The sequence below is a fragment of the Salvelinus namaycush genome, chromosome 37 (genome assembly GCF_016432855.1).
Source record: "Salvelinus namaycush isolate Seneca chromosome 37, SaNama_1.0, whole genome shotgun sequence".
NCBI lineage: Eukaryota > Metazoa > Chordata > Actinopteri > Salmoniformes > Salmonidae > Salvelinus > Salvelinus namaycush.
The window spans coordinates 20,107,910-20,115,501 of NC_052343.1; positions in this window are offsets into that span (position 1 = coordinate 20,107,910).

Here is a 7,592-nt window from a genome sequence, read left to right on the forward strand (position 1 = left end):
GGGAAAGTTAAGTGCATGTCAGTCAGCACTCCAGTACATTTCCATAGCATGTGTCAGTACATTTCCATAGCATGTGTCAGTACATTTCCATAGCATGTGTCAGTACATTTCCATAGCATGTGTCAGTACATTTCCATAGCTTGTGTCAGTACATTTCCATAGCATGTGTCAGTGCATTTCCATAGCATGTGTCAGTACATTTCCATAGCTGGTGTCAGTACAATTCCATAGCTGGTGTCAGTACATTTCCATAGCTTGTGTCAGTACATTTCCATAGCATGTGTCAGTACATTTCCATAGCTTGTGTCAGTACATTTGCATAGCATGTGTCAGTACATTTCCATAGCATGTGTCAGTACATTTCCATAGCTGGTGTCAGTACATTTCCATAGCATGTGTCAGGACATTTACATAGCTTGTGTCAGGACATTTCCATAGCATGTGTCAGTACATTTCCATAGCTGGTGCCAGTACATTTCCATAGCATGTGTCAGTACATTTCCATAGCTGGTGTCAGTACATTTCCATAGCTTGTGTCAGGACATTTCCATAGCTTGTGTCAGTACATTTCCATAGCTTGTGTCAGGACATTTCCATAGCATGTGTCAGTACATTTCCATAGCATGTGTCAGTACATTTCCATAGCGTGTGTCAGTACATTTCCATAGCATGTGTCAGTACATTTCCATAGCATGTGTCAGTACATTTCCATAGCTTGTGTCAGTACATTTCCATAGCTTGTGTCAGGACATTTCCATAGCTGGTGTCAGTACATTTCCATAGCTTGTGTCAGTACATTTCCATAGCTGGTGTCAGTACATTTCCATAGCTTGTGTCAGTACATTTCCATAGCTTGTGTCAGTACATTTCCATAGCATGTGTCAGTACATTTCCATAGCATGTGTCAGTACATTTCCATAGCATGTGTCAGTACATTTCCATAGCATGTGTCAGTACATTTCCATAGCATGTGTCAGTACATTTCCATAGCTTGTGTCAGTACATTTCCATAGCTTGTGTCAGTACATTTCCATAGCTGGTGTCAGTACATTTCCATAGCTGGTGCCAGTACATTTCCATAGCATGTGTCAGTACATTTCCATAGCATGTGTCAGTACATTTCCATAGCATGTGTCAGTACATTTCCATAGCATGTGTCAGTACATTTCCATAGCTTGTGTCAGTACATTTCCATAGCTTGTGTCAGTACATTTCCATAGCATGTGTCAGTACATTTCCATAGCTTGTGTCAGTACATTTCCATAGCATGTGTCAGTACATTTCCATAGCATGTGTCAGTACATTTCCATAGCATGTGTCAGTACATTTCCATAGCTTGTGTCAGTACATTTCCATAGCATGTGTCAGTACATTTCCATAGCATGTGTCAGTACATTTCCATAGCATGTGTCAGTACATTTCCATAGCTTGTGTCAGTACATTTCCATAGCATGTGTCAGTACATTTCCATAGCATGTGTCAGTACATTTCCATAGCGCTCATTAGTACATTTCCATAGCATGTGTCAGTACATTTCCATAGCTTGTGTCAGTACATTTCCATAGCTTGTGTCAGTACATTTCCATAGCATGTGTCAGTACATTTCCATAGCATGTGTCAGTACATTTCCATAGCGCTCATTAGTACATTTCCATAGCATGTGTCAGTACATTTCCATAGCTTGTGTCAGTACATTTCCATAGCTGGTGTCAGTACATTTCCATAGCATGTGTCAGTACATTTCCATAGCATGTGTCAGTACATTTCCATAGCATGTGTCAGTACATTTCCATAGCTGGTGTCAGTACATTTCCATAGCATGTGTCAGTACATTTCCATAGCATGTGTCAGTACATTTCCATAGCATGTGTCAGTACATTTCCATAGCTTGTGTCAGTACATTTCCATAGCATGTGTCAGTACATTTCCATAGCATGTGTCAGTACATTTCCATAGCGCTCATTAGTACATTTCCATAGCATGTGTCAGTACATTTCCATAGCATGTGTCAGTACATTTCCATAGCTGGTGTCAGTACATTTCCATAGCTGGTGTCAGTACATTTCCATAGCTTGTGTCAGTACATTTCCATAGCTTGTGTCAGTACATTTCCATAGCATGTGTCAGTACATTTCCATAGCATGTGTCAGTACATTTCCATAGCTGGTGTCAGTACATTTCCATAGCATGTGTCAGTACATTTCCATAGCATGTGTCAGTACATTTCCATAGCTTGTGTCAGTACATTTCCATAGCATGTGTCAGTACATTTCCATAGCATGTGTCAGTACATTTCCATAGCATGTGTCAGTACATTTCCATAGCTTGTGTCAGTACATTTCCATAGCTTGTGTCAGTACATTTCCATAGTATGTGTCAGTACATTTCCATAGCATGTGTCAGTACATTTCCATAGCATGTGTCAGTACATTTCCATAGCATGTGTCAGTACATTTCCATAGCTTGTGTCAGTACATTTCCATAGCTTGTGTCAGTACATTTCCATAGCATGTGTCAGTACATTCATAGCTTGTGTCAGTACATTTCCATAGTATGTGTCAGTACATTTCCATAGCTGGTGCCAGTACATTTCCATAGCTGGTGCCAGTACATTTCCATAGCATGTGTCAGTACATTTCCATAGCATGTGTCAGTACATTTCCATAGCATGTGTCAGTACATTTCCATAGCTTGTGTCAGTACATTTCCATAGCTTGTGTCAGTACATTTCCATAGCATGTGTCAGTACATTTCCATAGCTTGTGTCAGTACATTTCCATAGCATGTGTCAGTACATTTCCATAGCTGGTGTCAGTACATTTCCATAGCATGTGTCAGTACATTTCCATAGCATGTGTCAGTACATTTCCATAGTATGTGTCAGTACATTTCCATAGCTGGTGTCAGTACATTTCCATAGCTTGTGTCAGTACATTTCCATAGCTTGTGTCAGTACATTTCCATAGCTTGTGTCAGTACATTTCCATAGCATGTGTCAGTACATTTCCATAGCATGTGTCAGTACATTTCCATAGCATGTGTCAGTACATTTCCATAGCTTGTGTCAGTACATTTCCATAGCATGTGTCAGTACATTTCCATAGCATGTGTCAGTACATTTCCATAGCATGTGTCAGTACATTTCCATAGCTTGTGTCAGTACATTTCCATAGCATGTGTCAGTACATTTCCATAGCATGTGTCAGTACATTTCCATAGCATGTGTCAGTACATTTCCATAGCTTGTGTCAGTACATTTCCATAGCTTGTGTCAGTACATTTCCATAGTATGTGTCAGTACATTTCCATAGCATGTGTCAGTACATTTCCATAGCATGTGTCAGTACATTTCCATAGCATGTGTCAGTACATTTCCATAGCATGTGTCAGTACATTTCCATAGCGCTCATTAGTACATTTCCATAGCATGTGTCAGTACATTTCCATAGCTTGTGTCAGTACATTTCCATAGCTGGTGTCAGTACATTTCCATAGCATGTGTCAGTACATTTCCATAGCATGTGTCAGTACATTTCCATAGCATGTGTCAGTACATTTCCATAGCATGTGTCAGTACATTTCCATAGCATGTGTCAGTACATTTCCATAGCATGTGTCAGTACATTTCCATAGCTGGTGTCAGTACATTTCCATAGCATGTGTCAGTACATTTCCATAGCATGTGTCAGTACATTTCCATAGCTTGTGTCAGTACATTTCCATAGCATGTGTCAGTACATTTCCATAGCATGTGTCAGTACATTTCCATAGCATGTGTCAGTACATTTCCATAGCATGTGTCAGTACATTTCCATAGCATGTGTCAGTACATTTCCATAGCGCTCATTAGTACATTTCCATAGCATGTGTCAGTACATTTCCATAGCATGTGTCAGTACATTTCCATAGCATGTGTCAGTACATTTCCATAGCATGTGTCAGTACATTTCCATAGCATGTGTCAGTACATTTCCATAGCTTGTGTCAGTACATTTCCATAGCATGTGTCAGTACATTTCCATAGCATGTGTCAGTACATTTCCATAGCATGTGTCAGTACATTTCCATAGCATGTGTCAGTACATTTCCATAGCATGTGTCAGTACATTTCCATAGCGCTCATTAGTACATTTCCATAGCATGTGTCAGTACATTTCCATAGCATGTGTCAGTACATTTCCATAGCATGTGTCAGTACATTTCCATAGCATGTGTCAGTACATTTCCATAGCATGTGTCAGTACATTTCCATAGCATGTGTCAGTACATTTCCATAGCTTGTGTCAGTACATTTCCATAGCATGTGTCAGTACATTTCCATAGCTTGTGTCAGTACATTTCCATAGTATGTGTCAGTACATTTCCATAGCATGTGTCAGTACATTTCTGTTATTGCATAGTCACATTGTTGACACGTCATCACAAAATAGTACTAAATGCTTTTATTTCCAAACAGACTACAGATATTACAAATTTAACTACTCAATCTCATATACACAAAATTAATTTCTACTGAAAAGGTGGACCTTGGTGGTCATTCTATTGGAAGTATGGAACTATTACTGGCTATTGAGATTTGGGAGAGAACACTTTCCTGTTTATATTACCCTTTGGATTGTTCCACAAAAAGAGTGACTTTTGGGTAGTGTTATTTTGTCAAAAAAACATATTTCACCTAATATTATCATTCTGTCATAAGGAGCACACATTCCAATTCCCTATTCAAGAGGTCAAATTATGGCAATTAAAAATGGCAATTAAAGTAACAGGGTTGACAATTTTATCTTAAATCAGCCATAACCAAGCTTAACAAAAAAAAACTTGAAACATTTCTAGCCCATCTATGGGTAACATGCTCGAAGTGTTATGCTCAACGCCAACAGTTTTCTACCACAAAACAACAGAAAATGACCAAAAACCATAGAACCAGCTTATAATTATTTTTTATTTAACTAGACAAGTCAGTTAAGAACAAATTATTATTTACAATGACGGCCTACACCGGCCAAACCCGGAGGACACTGGTCCAACTGTGCACCGTCCTATGGGACTCCCAATCACAGCCAGTTGTGATACAGCCTGGATTCAAACCAGTGTGTCTGTAGTGACACCTCTAGCACTGAGATGCAGTGCCTTAGACCGCTGTGCCACTCGGGACCACTGTGCTACTAGAAATAGTTTCAGCATATTAACATTTGTCTAGTTTACATAACAGGGTTGACCTTAAAATGTGGGACAAACGTAAATTTATCACTAATGCAAGAAAAAATATATATAAGTCAGCAAAACATGACGTGGGCCATGTCAAAATGTAGAGTTTTGGCACCTTAGCGAGTCTTTATTCATATAAAAAATAGGATATATTACATTTTCCATGTGGTTTGTATTAAAGGGCACTTCATTTAATATAGCAGGCTTTAAAATGTCTACTTAAAATATCAAAGAGACGCAAAAGGCACTCTATTTGAAGAACGACACCGTTATATTCAGCCCTAAACCTCAGCTCACTAGGCTGAAGACAAGACTACATTCCAGTCTTTGACGGAGAAAAATAAGTGCTTAACTTCAGACAAACACGCCATTTAATGCAGGTGGTTCTCGGATGGCCCATGTCTATCCCATAGAAATATAATCTCATGCTATACTGGACAAAAATATAAATGCAACATGTAAAGTGTTGGTCCCATGTTTCATGAGCTGAAATAAACGATCCCAGATATTTTCCATACGCACAAAAAGCGTATTTCTCTCAAATGTTGTGCTCAAATTTGTTTACATCACTGTTAGTGAGAATTTCTCCTTTGCCAAGATAATCCACCCACCTGACAGGTGTGGCATATCAATAAGCTGATTAAACAGCATGATCATTACACAGGTGGACCTTGTGCTGGGGACAATAAAAGGCCACTCTAAATTGTGCAGTTTTGTCTTACAACACAATGTCACAGATGTCTCAAGTTTTGAGGGAGCATGCAATTGGTATGCTGCCTGCAGGAATGTCCACCAAAGCTGTTGCCAGATAATTTAATGTCCATTTCTCTACCATAAGCCGCATCCAATGTAATTTTATAGAATTTGGCACGTAGGTTCAATGGGCCTCACACCCACAGACCACGTGTAACCACGCCAGCCCAGGACCTCCACATCCGGCTTCTTCACTTGCGGGATCGTCTGAGGCGGTGCTGAGGAGTATTTCTGTCTGTAATAAAGCCCTATTGTGGGGAAAAACTCCTTCTGATTGTCTGGGCCTGGTTCTCCAGTGAGCTGTGTCCTTGCCCAGTCATATGAAATCCATAGATTAGGGCCTAATTTATTTATTTCAATTGACTGATTTCCCTATATGAACTGTAACTCAGTAAAATCTTTGAAATTGTTGCATGTTGCGTTTATATTTTTGTGGTCTAAACATTTAATGGTATTATAAAGTACATAGCTTGTCAAACCAAGCACTTAAAAAAATCCAGATTTCATAACATTGAAATGTGTCATCCTTGCAAGTAGGACTGAATGAAATGCCTGGTTTGCAACAGGCTGGCTGCTGTATGTGTATCTTGTTCACTAATGCCAATGGTTCAAATGTCTTCATGTTTTTAATAATTTCACCATAGAAAATACTACTTATAAAACATGAACACATCATTGTGGTACAGCAGTACCAAATAATTGTTCACACCAATACTTGGTTCACACTAACACCAACCTGTATTAAACATAGTACAAATATATTTACACACTGTTTCCATCACTGTACAGGGGCACAACTTTGATTTTAGAAGTGGGGGGACATGTTTTTGTTTTTTTAATCCAGTCGGATAAACAGTCCAAACAGCCTACCTGACCGCTCGGAGACCTCTGCATGGTCCTAAAGCACACCGTTGCCTCATTTTTTAAAATCACATTCCAATGATAAAACCAGCGGGGGACAAAAATGCAATTTCAGAATGTAGGGGGGACCTGTCCTCCCGTCCCCAGTGAAAGTTGCACCCCTGTTATTATAAATGGATGGTTTCAAATTGTTCACATGAAAAATGCTCACAGTATTACAACATGTTTGGCAATTGTTTCTGTGCAAACCCATACATTTGACTGTAAAAAGAGTAGGTCTACATTGTATTTTTTGTTTGTGAATATGCACAGCACATTGGTGCATAGCCATTGGGCTGTATCCTAAGTCCAGTTGATTTGGATTCTATGACAGCAGTGCAACACTACAATACTTTCTAATTAGAAGAGCACAAAATCTTTCACACGTTCAGGAGGTGAAACGCTCTGGAATGTTGCAGAAAGAAATGCTTCCTATAGAGCTGACATGATTTCCTATTCTATATGACAGAGAATAGTGTCTGTTCTACAGAATATATATCTATCTGAACATTATGTTACATTGCACCCCACTGAGTATGATCCTGGTTAGAAGTCACTGATGGTGGATTGACAGCAAAGCCCATAGGTATAGATATGGTCTTGGTCCTGTTCATAGAGATTTGTTCGTTATATGTGAAATTATCAGTATGTTTGCAAACACTATCACATACAGCTATTGCTACAAGTTGTTCTTGGTCATTTGACACCAGTCAGACTGTATTCAGTCA